Source organism: Ambystoma mexicanum, chromosome 6p, assembly GCF_040938575.1.
Source record: "Ambystoma mexicanum isolate Mex_15411 chromosome 6p, UKY_AmexF1_1, whole genome shotgun sequence".
Classification (NCBI taxonomy): domain Eukaryota; kingdom Metazoa; phylum Chordata; class Amphibia; order Caudata; family Ambystomatidae; genus Ambystoma; species Ambystoma mexicanum.
In genome coordinates this window covers 1111601301-1111614841 of record NC_090935.1, presented here as the reverse complement: position 1 = coordinate 1111614841, position 13541 = coordinate 1111601301, and positions in this window count along the sequence as shown.

Genomic DNA, 13541 nt, shown 5'->3' with positions numbered 1-13541 from the left:
TGAGGTGGATGCTTTGCACAGGCGCAGGTCCTCCCAACTCGTCATGGAACTGTGCCCCTTCAGGAGACTCAGTCCACTGCAGAAGTATCACTGTGCAGCCAGCTGCGGGAGATAGTCTTGTGGCAGCATGCTGCACGACTGAGGCGGATGCTTTCCACAGGTCCAGGTCCACCCAACTCTTCATGGAACTGTGCCCCTTCAGGAGACTCAGGCCACTGCAGAAGTATCCCTGTGCAGTCAGCTGCAGGAGATAGTCTTGTGCCAGCATGCTGCACGACTGAGGCGGATGCTTTCACAGGTGCAGGTCCTCCCAACTCTTCCTGGAACTGTGCCCCTTCAGGAGACTCAGGCCACTGCAGAAGTATCCCTGTGCAGCCGCTGCGGGAGATAGTCTTGTGCCAGCATGCTGCACGACTGAGGCGGATGCTTTCCACAGGTGCAGGTCCTCTCAACTCTTCATGGAACTGTGCCCCTTCAGGAGACTCAGGCCACTGCAGAAGTATCCCTGTGCAGCCAGCTGCGGGAGATAGTCTTGTGCCAGCATGCTGCATGACTGAGGCGGATGCTTTCACAGGTGCAGGTCCTCCCAACTCTTCCTGGAACTGTGCCCCTTCAGGAGACTCAGGCCACTGCAGAAGTATCCCTGTGCAGCCGCTGCGGGAGATAGTCTTGTGCCAGCATGCTGCACGACTGAGGCAGATGCTTTCAACAGGTCCAGGTCCACCCAACTCTTCATGGAACTGTGCCCCTTCAGGAGACTCAGGGCACTGCAGATGTATCCCTGTGCAGTCAGCTGCGGGAGATAGTCTTGTGCCAGCATGCTGCACGACTGAGGCGGATGCTTTCACAGGTGCAGGTCCTCCCAACTCTTCCTGGAACTGTGCCCCTTCAGGAGACTCAGGCCACTGCAGAAGTATCACTGTGCAGCCAGCTGCGGGAGATAGTCTTGTGGCAGCATGCTGCACGACTGAGGCGGATGCTTTCCACAGGTCCAGGTCCACCCAACTCTTCATGGAACTGTGCCCCTTCAGGAGACTCAGGCCACTGCAGAAGTATCCCTGTGCAGTCAGCTGCGGGAGATAGTCTTGTGCCAGCATGCTGCACGACTGAGGCGGATGCTTTCACAGGTGCAGGTCCTCCCAACTCTTCCTGGAACTGTGCCCCTTCAGGAGACTCAGGCCACTGCAGAAGTATCCCTGTGCAGCCGCTGCGGGAGATAGTCTTGTGCCAGCATGCTGCACGACTGAGGCGGATGCTTTCACAGGTGCAGGTCCTCCTAACTCTTCCTGGAACTGTGCCCCTTCAGGAGACTACGACCACTGCAGAAGTATCCCTGTGCAGCCAGCAGCGGGAGATAGTCTTGTGGCAGCATGCTGCACGACTGAGGCGGATGCTTTCCACAGGTGCAGGTCCTCCCAACTCTTCATGGAACTGTGCCCCTTCAGGAGACTCAGGCCACTGCAGAAGTATCCCTGTGCAGCCAGCTGCGGGAGATAGTCTTGTGCCAGCATGCTGCACGACTGAGGCGAATGCTTTTCACAGGCGCAGGTCCTCCCAACTCGTCATGGAACTGTGCCCCTTCAGGAAACTCAGTCCACTGCAGAAGTATCACTGTGCAGCCAGCTGCGGGAGATAGTCTTGTGCAAGCATGCTGCACGACTGAGGCGGATGCTTTCCACAGGCGCAGGTCCTCCCAACTCTTCATGGAACTGTGCCCCTTTCAGGAGACTCAGGCCACTACAGAAGTATCCCTGTGCAGCCAGCTGCGGGAGATAGTCTTGTGCAAGCATGCTGCACGACTGAGGCGGATGCTTTCCACAGGTGCAGGTCCTCCCAACTCTTCATGGAACTGTGCCCCTTCAGGAGACTCAGGCCACTGCAGAAGTATCCCTGTGCAGCCGGCTGCGGGAGATAGTCTTGTGCCAGCATGCTGCACGACTGAGGCGGATGCTTTCCACAGGTGCAGGTCCTCCCAACTCTTCATGGAACTGTGCCCCTTCAGGAGACTCAGTCCACTGCAGAAGTATCCCTGTGCAGCCAGCTGCGGGAGATAGTCTTGTGCAAGCATGCTGCACGACTGAGGCGGATGCTTTCCACAGGTGCAGGTCCTCCCAACTCTTCATGGAACTGTGCCCCTTCAGGAGACTCAGGCCACTGCAGAAGTATCCCTGTGCAGCCAGCTGCGGGAGATAGTCTTCTGCCAGCATGCTGCACGACTGACGCGGATGCTTTCCACAGGTGCAGGTCTTCCCAACTCTTCATGGAACTGTGCCCCTTCAGGAGACTCAGTCCACTGCAGAAATATCACTGTGCAGACAGCTGCGGGAGATAGTCTTGTGGCAGCATGCTGCACGACTGAGGCGGATGCTTTCCACAGGTCCAGGTCCACCCAACTCTTCATGGAACTGTGCCCCTTCAGGAGACTCAGGCCACTGCAGAAGTATCCCTGTGCAGTCAGCTGCGGGAGATAGTCTTGTGCCAGCATGCTGCACGACTGAGGCGGATGCTTTCACAGGTGCAGGTCCTCCCAACTCTTCCTGGAACTGTGCCCCTTCAGGAGACTCAGGCCACTGCAGAAGTATCCCTGTGCAGCCGCTGCGGGAGATATTCTTGTGCCAGCATGCTGCACGACTGAGGCAGATGCTTTCCACAGGTCCAGGTCCACCCAACTCTTCATGGAACTGTGCCCCTTCAGGAGACTCAGGCCACTGCAGATGTATCCCTGTGCAGTCAGCTGCGGGAGATAGTCTTGTACCAGCATGCTGCACGACTGAGGCGGATGCTTTCACAGGTGCAGGTCCTCCCAACTCTTCCTGGAACTGTGCCCCTTCAGGAGACTCAGGCCACTGCAGAAGTATCCCTGTGCAGCCGCTGCGGGAGATAGTCTTGTGCCAGCATGCTGCACGACTGAGGCAGATGCTTTCCACAGGTCCAGGTCCACCCAACTCTTCATGGAACTGTGCCCCTTCAGGAGACTCAGGCCACTGCAGATGTATCCCTGTGCAGCCAGCAGCGGGAGATAGTCTTGTGGCAGCATGCTGCACGACTGAGGCGGATGCTTTCCACAGGTGCAGGTCCTCTCAACTCTTCATGGAACTGTGCCCCTTCAGGAGACTCAGGCCACTGCAGAAGTATCCCTGTGCAGCCAGCTGCGGGAGATAGTCTTGTGCAAGCATGCTGCACGACTGAGGCGGATGCTTTCCACAGGTTCAGGTCCTCCCAACTCTTCATGGAACTGTGCCCCTTCAGGAGACTCAGGCCACTGCAGAAGTATCCCTGTGCAGCCAGCTGCGGGAGATAGTCTTGTGCAAGCATGCTGCATGACTGAGGTGGATGCTTTCCACAGGTTCAGGTCCTCCCAACTCGTCATGGAACTGTGCCCCTTCAGGAGACTCAGTCCACTGCAGAAGTATCACTGTGCAGCCAGCTGCGGGAGATAGTCTTGTGCAAGCATGCTGCACGACTGAGGCGGATGCTTTCCACAGGTGCAGGTCCTCCCAACTCTTCATGGAACTGTGCCCCTTCAGGAGACTCAGGCCACTGCAGATGTATCCCTGTGCAGCCGGCTGCGGGAGATAGTCTTGTGCCAGCATGCTGCATGACTGAGGCGGATGCTTTCCACAGGTGCAGGTCCTCCCAACTCTTCATGGAACTGTGCCCCTTCAGGAGACTCAGTCCACTGCAGAAGTATCCCTGTGCAGCCAGCTGCGGGAGATAGTCTTCTGCCAGCATGCTGCACGACTGAGGCGGATGCTTTCCACAGGTGCAGGTCCTCCCAACTCTTCATGGAACTGTGCCCCTTCAGGAAACTCAGGCCACTGCAGAAGTATCCCTGTCTAGCCAGCTGCGGGAGATAGTCTTGTGGCAGCATGCTGCACGACTGAGGCGGATGCTTTCCACAGGTCCAGGTCCACCCAACTCTTCATGGAACTGTGCCCCTTCAGGAGACTCAGGCCACTGCAGAAGTATCCCTGTGCAGTCAGCTGCGGGAGATAGTCTTGTGCCAGCATGCTGCACGACTGAGGCGGATGCTTTCACAGGTGCAGGTCCTCCCAACTCTTCATGGAACTGTGCCCCTTCAGGAGACTCAGGCCACTGCAGAAGTATCCCTGTGCAGCCGCTGTGGGAGATAGTCTTGTGCCAGCATGCTGCACGACTGAGGCAGATGCTTTCCACAGGTCCAGGTCCACCCAACTCTTCATGGAACTGTGCCCCTTCAGGAGACTCAGGCCACTGCAGATGTATCCCTGTGCAGTCAGCTGCGGGAGATAGTCTTGTGCCAGCATGCTGCACGACTGAGGCGGATGCTTTCACAGGTGCAGGTCCTCCTAACTCTTCCTGGAACTGTGCCCCTTCAGAAGACTACGACCACTGCAGAAGTATCCCTGTGCAGCCAGCAGCGGGAGATAGTCTTGTGGCAGCATGCTGCACGACTGAGGCGGATGCTTTCCACAGGTGCAGGTCCTCTCAACTCTTCATGGAACTGTGCCCCTTCAGGAGACTCAGGCCACTGCAGAAGTATCCCTGTGCAGCCAGCTGCGGGAGATAGTCTTGTGCAAGCATGCTGCACGACTGAGGCGGATGCTTTCCACAGGTTCAGGTCCTCCCAACTCTTCATGGAACTGTGCCCCTTCAGGAGACTCAAGCCACTGCAGAAGTATCCCTGTGCAGCCAGCTGCGGGAGATAGTCTTGTTCCAGCATGCTGCACGACTGACGCGGATGCTTTCCACAGGTGCAGGTCTTCCCAACTCTTCATGGAACTGTGCCCCTTCAGGAGACTCAGGCCACTGCAGAAGTATCACTGTGCAGACAGCTGCGGGAGATAGTCTTGTGGCAGCATGCTGCACGACTGAGGCGGATGCTTTCCACAGGTCCTGGTCCACCCAACTCTTCATGGAACTGTGCCCCTTCAGGAGACTCAGGCCACTGCAGAAGTATCCCTGTGCAGTCAGCTGCTGGAGATAGTCTTGTGCCAGCATGCTGCACGACTGAGGCGGATGCTTTCACAGGTGCAGGTCCTCCCAACTCTTCCTGGAACTGTGCCCCTTCAGGAGACTCAGGCCACTGCAGAAGTATCCCTGTGCAGCCGCTGCGGGAGACATTCTTGTGCCAGCATGCTGCACGACTGAGGCAGATGCTTTCCACAGGTCCAGGTCCACCCAACTCTTCATGGAACTGTGCCCCTTCAGGAGACTCAGGCCACTGCAGATGTATCCCTGTGCAGTCAGCTGCGGGAGATAGTCTTGTACCAGCATGCTGCACGACTGAGGCGGATACTTTCACAGGTGCAGGTCCTCCCAACTCTTCCTGGAACTGTGCCCCTTCAGGAGACTCAGGCCACTGCAGAAGTATCCCTGTGCAGCCGCTGCGGGAGATAGTCTTGTGCCAGCATGCTGCACGACTGAGGCAGATGCTTTCCACAGGTCCAGGTCCACCCAACTCTTCATGGAACTGTGCCCCTTCAGGAGACTCAGGCCACTGCAGATGTATCCCTGTGCAGCCAGCAGCGGGAGATAGTCTTGTGGCAGCATGCTGCACGACTGAGGCGGATGCTTTCCACAGGTGCAGGTCCTCTCAACTCTTCATGGAACTGTGCCCCTTCAGGAGACTCAGGCCACTGCAGAAGTATCCCTGTGAAGCCAGCTGCGGGAGATAGTCTTGTGCAAGCATGCTGCACGACTGAGGCGGATGCTTTCCACAGGTTCAGGTCCTCCCAACTCTTCATGGAACTGTGCCCCTTCAGGAGACTCAGGCCACTGCAGAAGTATCCCTGTGCAGCCAGCTGCGGGAGATAGTCTTGTGCCAGCATGCTGCACGACTGAGGTGGATGCTTTGCACAGGCGCAGGTCCTCGCAACTCGTCATGGAACTGTGCCCCTTCAAGAGACTCAGTCCACTGCAGAAGTATCACTGTGCAGCCAGCTGCGGGAGATAGTCTTGTGCAAGCATGCTGCACGACTGAGGCGGATGCTTTCCACAGGTGCAGGTCCTCCCAACTCTTCATGGAACTGTGCCCCTTCAGGAGACTCAGGCCACTGCAGAAGTATCCCTGTGCAGCCGGCTGCGGGAGATAGTCTTGTGCCAGCATGCTGCACGACTGAGGCGGATGCTTTCCACAGGTGCAGGTCCTCCCAACTCTTCATGGAACTGTGCCCCTTCAGGAGACTCAGTCCACTGCAGAAGTATCCCTGTGCAGCCAGCTGCGGGAGATAGTCTTGTGCAAGCATGCTGCACGACTGAGGCGGATGCTTTCCACAGGTGCAGGTCCTCCCAACTCTTCATGGAACTGTGCCCCTTCAGGAGACTCAGGCCACTGCAGAAGTATCCCTGTGCAGCCAGCTGCGGGAGATAGTCTTCTGCCAGCATGCTGCACGACTGAGGCGGATGCTTTCCAAAGGTGCAGGTCCTCCCAACTCTTCATGGAACTGTGCCCCTTCAGGAAACTCAGGCCACTGCAGAAGTATCCCTGTCTAGCCAGCTGCGGGAGATAGTCTTGTGGCAGCATGCTGCACGACTGAGGCGGATGATTTCCACAGGTCCAGGTCCACCCAACTCTTCATGGAACTGTGCCCCTTCAGGAGACTCAGGCCACTGCAGAAGTATCCCTGTGCAGTCAGCTGCGGGAGATAGTCTTGTGCCAGCATGCTGCACGACTGAGGCGGATGCTTTCACAGGTGCAGGTCCTCCCAACTCTTCCTGGAACTGTGCCCCTTCAGGAGACTCAGGCCACTGCAGAAGTATCCCTGTGCAGCCGCTGTGGGAGATAGTCTTGTGCCAGCATGCTGCACGACTGAGGCAGATGCTTTCCACAGGTCCAGGTCCACCCAACTCTTCATGGAACTGTGCCCCTTCAGGAGACTCAGGCCACTGCAGATGTATCCCTGTGCAGTCAGCTGAGGGAGATAGTCTTGTGCCAGCATGCTGCACGACTGAGGCGGATGCTTTCACAGGTGCAGGTCCTCCTAACTCTTCCTGGAACTGTGCCCCTTCAGAAGACTACGACCACTGCAGAAGTATCCCTGTGCAGCCAGCAGCGGGAGATAGTCTTGTGGCAGCATGCTGCACGACTGAGGCGGATGCTTTCCACAGGTGCAGGTCCTCTCAACTCTTCATGGAACTGTGCCCCTTCAGGAGACTCAGGCCACTGCAGAAGTATCCCTGTGCAGCCAGCTGCGGGAGATAGTCTTGTGCAAGCATGCTGCACGACTGAGGCGGATGCTTTCCACAGGTTCAGGTCCTCCCAACTCTTCATGGAACTGTGCCCCTTCAGGAGACTCAAGCCACTGCAGAAGTATCCCTGTGCAGCCAGCTGCGGGAGATAGTCTTGTGCCAGCATGCTGCACGACTGAGGCGGATGCTTTCCACAGGTGCAGGTCCTCCCAACTCTTCATGGAACTGTGCCCCTTCAGGAGACTCAGCCCACTGCAGAAGTATCCCTGTGCAGCCAGCTGCGGGAGATAGTCTTCTGCCAGCATGCTGCACGACTGAGTCGGATGCTTTCCACAGGTGCAGGTCCTCCCAACTCTTCATGGAACTGTGCCCCTTCAGGAGACTCAGGCCACTGCAGAAGTATCCCTGTTCAGCCAGCTGCGGGAGACAGTCTTGTGGCAGCATGCTGCACGACTTAAGCGGATGCTTTCCACAGGTTCAGGTCCACCCAACTCTTCATGGAACTGTGCCCCTTCAGGAGACTTAGGCCACTGCAGAAGTATCCCTGTGCAGTCAGCTGCGGGAGATAGTTTTGTGCCAGCATGCTGCACGACTGAGGCGGATGCTTTCACAGGTGCAGGTCCTCCCAATTCTTCCTGGAACTGGGCCCCTTTAGGAGACTCAGTCCACTGCAGAAGTATCCCTGTGCAGCCAGCTGCGGGAGATAGTCTTGTGGCAGCATGCTGCACGACTGAGGCGGATGCTTTCCACAGGTGCAGGTCCTCTCAACTCTTCATGGAACTGTGCCCCTTCAGGAGACTCAGGCCACTGCAGAAGTATCCCTGTGCAGCCAGCTGCGGGAGATAGTCTTGTGCAAGCATGCTGCACGACTGAGGCGGATGCTTTCCACAGGTTCAGGTCCTCCCAACACTTCATGGAACTGTGCCCCTTCAGGAGACTCAAGCCACTGCAGAAGTATCCCTGTGCAGCCAGCTGCGGGAGATAGTCTTGTGCCAGCATGCTGCACGACTGAGGCGGATGCTTTCCACAGGTGCAGGTCCTCCCAACTCTTCATGGAACTGTGCCCCTTCAGGAGACTCAGCCCACTGCAGAAGTATCCCTGTGCAGCCAGCTGCGGGAGATAGTCTTCTGCCAGCATGCTGCACGACTGAGTCGGATGCTTTCCACAGGTGCAGGTCCTCCCAACTCTTCATGGAACTGTGCCCCTTCAGGAGACTCAGGCCACTGCAGAAGTATCCCTGTTCAGCCAGCTGCGGGAGACAGTCTTGTGGCAGCATGCTGCACGACTTAAGCGGATGCTTTCCACAGGTTCAGGTCCACCCAACTCTTCATGGAACTGTGCCCCTTCAGGAGACTTAGGCCACTGCAGAAGTATCCCTGTGCAGTCAGCTGCGGGAGATAGTTTTGTGCCAGCATGCTGCACGACTGAGGCGGATGCTTTCACAGGTGCAGGTCCTCCCAATTCTTCCTGGAACTGGGCCCCTTTAGGAGACTCAGGCCACTGCAGAAGTATCCCTGTGCAGCCAGCTGCGGGAGATAGTCTTGTGCCAGCATGCTGCACGACTGAGGCGGATGCTTTCCACAGGTGCAGGTCCTCCCAACTCTTCATGGAACTGTGCCCATTCAGGAGACTCAGTCCACTGCAGAAGTATTCCTGTGCAGCCAGCTGCGGGAGATAGTCTTGTGCAAGCATGCTGCACGACTAAGGTGGATGCTTTCCACAGGTGCAGGTCCTCCCAACTCTTCATGGAACTGTGCCCCTTCAGGAAACTCAGGCCACTGCAGAAGTATCCCTCTGCAGCCAACTGCGGGAGACAGTCTTGTGCCAGCATGCTGCACGACTGAGGCGGATGCTTTCCACAGGTGCAGGTCCTCCCAACTCTTCATGGAACTGTGCCCCTTCAGGAGACTCAGGCCACTGCAGAAGTATCCCTGTGCAGCCAGCTGCGGGAGATAGTCTTGTGGCAGCATGCTGCACGACTGAGGCGGATGCTTTCCACAGGTGCAGGTCCTCCCAACTCTTCATGGAACTGTGCCCTTTCAGGAGACTCAGGCCACTGCAGAAGTATCCCTGTGCAGCCAACTGCGGGAGATAGTCTTGTGCAAGCATGCTGCACGACTGAGGCGGATGCTTTCCACAGGTGCAGGTCCTCCCAACTCTTCATGGAAATGTGCCCCTTCAGGAGACTCAGGCCACTGCAGAAGTATCCCTGTGCAGCCAGCTGCGGGAGATAGTCTTGTGCCAGCATGCTGCACGACTGAGGCGGATGCTTTCCACAGGTGCAGGTCCTCCCAACTCTTCATGGAACTGTGCCCCTTCAGGAGACTCAGGCCACTGCAGAAGTATCCCTGTGCAGCCAGCTGCGGGAGATAGTCTTGTGCCAGCATGCTGCACGACTGAGGCGGATGCTTTCCACAGATGTAGGTCCTCCCATCTCTTCATGGAACTGTGCCCCTTCAGGAGACTCAGGCCACTGCAGAAGTATCCCTGTGCAGCCAGCATCGGGAGATAGTCTTGTGCCAGCATGCTGCGCGACTGAGTCGGATGCTTTCCAGAGGTGCAAGTCCTCCCAACTCTTCATGGAACTGTGCCCTTTCAGGAGACTCAGGCCACTGCAGAAGTATCCCTGTGCAGTCAGCTGCGGGAGATAGTCTTGTGCCAGCATGCTGCACGACTGAGGCGGATGCTTTCACAGGTGCAGGTCCTCCTAACTCTTCCTGGAACTGTGCCCCTTCAGGAGACTACGAACACTGCAGAAGTATCCCTGCGCAGCCAGCTGCGGGAGATAGTCTTGTGCCAGCATGCTGCACGACTGAGGCGGATGCTTTCCACAGGTCCAGGTCCACCCAACTCTTCATGGAACTGTGCCCCTTCAGGAGACTCAGGCCACTGCACAAGTATCCCTGTGCAGTCAGCTGTGGGAGATAGTCTTGTGCCAACATGCTGCACGACTGAGGCGGATGCTTTCACAGGTGCAGGTCCTCCTAACTCTTCCTGGAACTGTGCCCCTTCAGGAGACTCAGGCCACTGCAAAAGTATCCCTGTGCAGCCAGCTGCGGGAGATAGTCTTGTGCCAGCATGCTGCACGACTGAGGCGGATGCTTTCCACAGGTCCAGGTCCACCCAACTCTTCATGGAACTGTGCCCCTTCAGGAGACTCAGGCCACTGCAGAAGTATCCCTGTGCAGTCAGCTGCGGGAGATAGTCTTGTGCCAGCATGCTGCACGACTGAGGCGGATGCTTTCCACAGATGTAGGTCCTCCCAACTCTTCATGGAACTGTGCCCCTTCAGGAGACTCAGGCCACTGCAGAAGTATCCCTGTGCAGCCCGCTGCGGGAGATAGTCTTGTGCCAGCATGCTGCACGACTGAGGCGGATGCATTCCACAGGTGCAGGTCCTCCCAACTCTTCATGGAACTGTGCCCCTTCAGGAGACTCAGTCCACTGAAGAAGTATCCCTGTGCAGCCAGCTGCGGGAGATAGTCTTGTGCAGCATGCTGCACGACTGAGGCGGATGATTTCCACAGATGCAGGTCCTCCCAACTCTTCATGGAAATCTGCCCCTTCAGGAGACTCAGGCCACTGCAGAAGTATCCCTGTGCAGCCAGCTGCGGGAGATAGTCTTGTGCCAGCATGCTGCACGACTGAGGCAGATGCTTTCCACAGGTGCAGGTCCTCCCAACTCTTCATGGAACTGTGCCCCTTCAGGAGACTCAGGCCACTGCAGAAGTATCCCTGTGCAGCCAGCTGTGGGAGATAGTCTTGTGCCAGCATGCTGCACGACTGAGGCGGATGCTTTCCACAGATGTAGGTCCTCCCATCTCTTCATGGAACTGTGCCCCTTCAGGAGACTCAGGCCACTGCAGAAGTATCCCTGTGCAGTCAGCTGCGGGAGATAGTCTTGTGCCAACATGCTGCACGACTGAGGAGGATGCTTTCACAGGTGCAGGTCCTCCTAACTCTTCCTGGAACTGTGCCCCTTCAGGAGACTCAGGCCACTGCAAAAGTATCCCTGTGCAGCCAGCTGCGGGAGATAGTCTTGTGCCAGCATGCTGCACGACTGAGGCGGATGCTTTCCACAGGTCCAGGTCCACCCAACTCTTCATGGAACTGTGCCCCTTCAGGAGACTCAGGCCACTGCAGAAGTATCCCTGTGCAGTCAGCTGCGGGAGATAGTCTTGTGCCAGCATGCTGCACGACTGAGGCGGATGCTTTCCACAGATGTAGGTCCTCCCAACTCTTCATGGAACTGTGCCCCTTCAGGAGACTCAGGCCACTGCAGAAGTATCCCTGTGCAGCCAGCTGCGGGAGATAGTCTTGTGCAGCATGCTGCACGACTGACGCGGATGCTTTCCACAGATGCAGGTCCTCCCAACTCTTCATGGAAATCTGCCCCTTCAGGAGACTCAGGCCACTGCAGAAGTATCCCTGTGCAGCCAGCTGCGGGAGATAGTCTTGTGCCAGCATGCTGCACGACTGAGGCAGATGCCTTCCACAGGTGCAGGTCCTCCCAACTCTTCATGGAACTGTGCCCCTTCAGGAGACTCAGGCCACTGCAGAAGTATCCCTGTGCAGCCAGCTGCGGGAGATAGTCTTGTGCCAGCATGCTGCACGACCGAGGCGGATGCTTTCCACAGATGTAGGTCCTCCCAACTCTTCATGGAACTGTGCCCCTTCAGGAGACTCAGGCCACTGCAGAAGTATCCCTGTGCAGCCAGCATCGGGAGATAGTCTTGTGCCAGCATGCTACACGACTGAGGCGGATGCTTTCACAGGTGCAGGTCCTCCCAACTCTTCCTGGAACTGTGCCCCTTCAGGAGACTCAGGCCACTGCAGAAGTATCCCTGTGCAGCCAGCTGCGGGAGATAGTCTTGTGCCAGCATGCTGCACGACTGAGGCGGATGCTTTCCACAGGTCCAGGTCCACCCAACTCTTCATGGAACTGTGCCCCTTCAGGAGACTCAGGCCACTGCAGAAGTATCCCTGTGCAGTCAGCTGCGGGAGATAGTCTTGTGCCAGCATGCTGGACGACTGAGGCGGGTGCTTTCCACAGGTGCTGGTTCTCTCAACTCTTCATGGAACTGTGCCCCTTCAGGAGACTCAGGCCACTTCAGAAGTATCCCTGTGCAGCCTGCTGCGGGAGATAGTCTTGTGTCAGCATGCTGCACGACTGAGGTGGATGCTTTGCACAGGTGCAGGTCCTCCCAACTCTTCATGGAACTGTGCCCCTTCAGGAGACTCAGGCCACTGCAGAAGTATCCCTGTGCAGCCATCTGCGGGAGATAGTCTTGTGCCAGCATGCTGCACGACTGAGGCGGATGCTTTCCACAGGTGCAGGTCCTCCCAACTCTTCATGGAACTGTGCCCCTTCAGGAGACTCAGTCCACTGCAGAAGTATCCCTGTGCAGCCAGCTGCGGGAGATAGTCTTCTGCCAGCATGCTGCATGACTGAGGCGGATGCTTTCCACAGGTGCAGGTCCTCCCAACTCTTCATGGAACTGTGCCCCTTCAGGAGACTCAGGCCACTGCAGAAGTATCCCTGTCTAGCCAGCTGCGGGAGATAGTCTTGTGGCAGCATGCTGCAGGACTGAGGCGGATGCTTTCCACAGGTCCAGGTCCACCCAACTCTTCATGGAACTGTGCCCCTTCAGGAGACTCAGTCCACTGCAGAAGTATCCCTGTGCAGCCAGCTGCGGGAGATAGTCTTCTGCCAGCATGCTGCATGACTGAGGCGGATGCTTTCCACAGGTGCAGGTCCTCCCAACTCTTCATGGAACTGTGCCCCTTCAGGAGACTCAGGCCACTGCAGAAGTATCCCTGTCTAGTCAGCTGCGGGAGATAGTCTTGTGCCAGCATGCTGCACGACTGAGGCGGATGCTTTCACAGGTACAGGTCCTCCGAACTCTTCCTGGAACTGTGCCCCTTCAGGAGACTACGACCACTGCAGAAGTATCCCTGTGCAGCCAGCTGCGGGAGATAGTCTTGTGCCAGCATGCTGCACGACTGAAGTGGATGCTTTCCACAGGTGCAGGTCCTCTCAACTCTTAATATAACTGTGCCCCTTCAGGAGACTCAGGCCACTGCAGAAGTATCCCTGTGCAGCCAGCTGCGGGAGATAGTCTTGTGCCAGCATGCTGCACGACTGAGGCGGATGCTTTCCACAGGTGCAGGTCCTCCCAACTCTTCATGGAACTGTGCCCATTCAGGAGACTCAGTCCACTGCAGAAGTATCCCTGTGCAGCCAGCTGCGGGAGATAGTCTTCTGCCAGCATGCTGCACGACTGAGGCGGATGCTTTCCACAGGTGCAGGTCCTCCCAACTCTTCATGGAACTGTGCCCCTTCAGGAGACTCAGTCCACTGCAGAAGTAT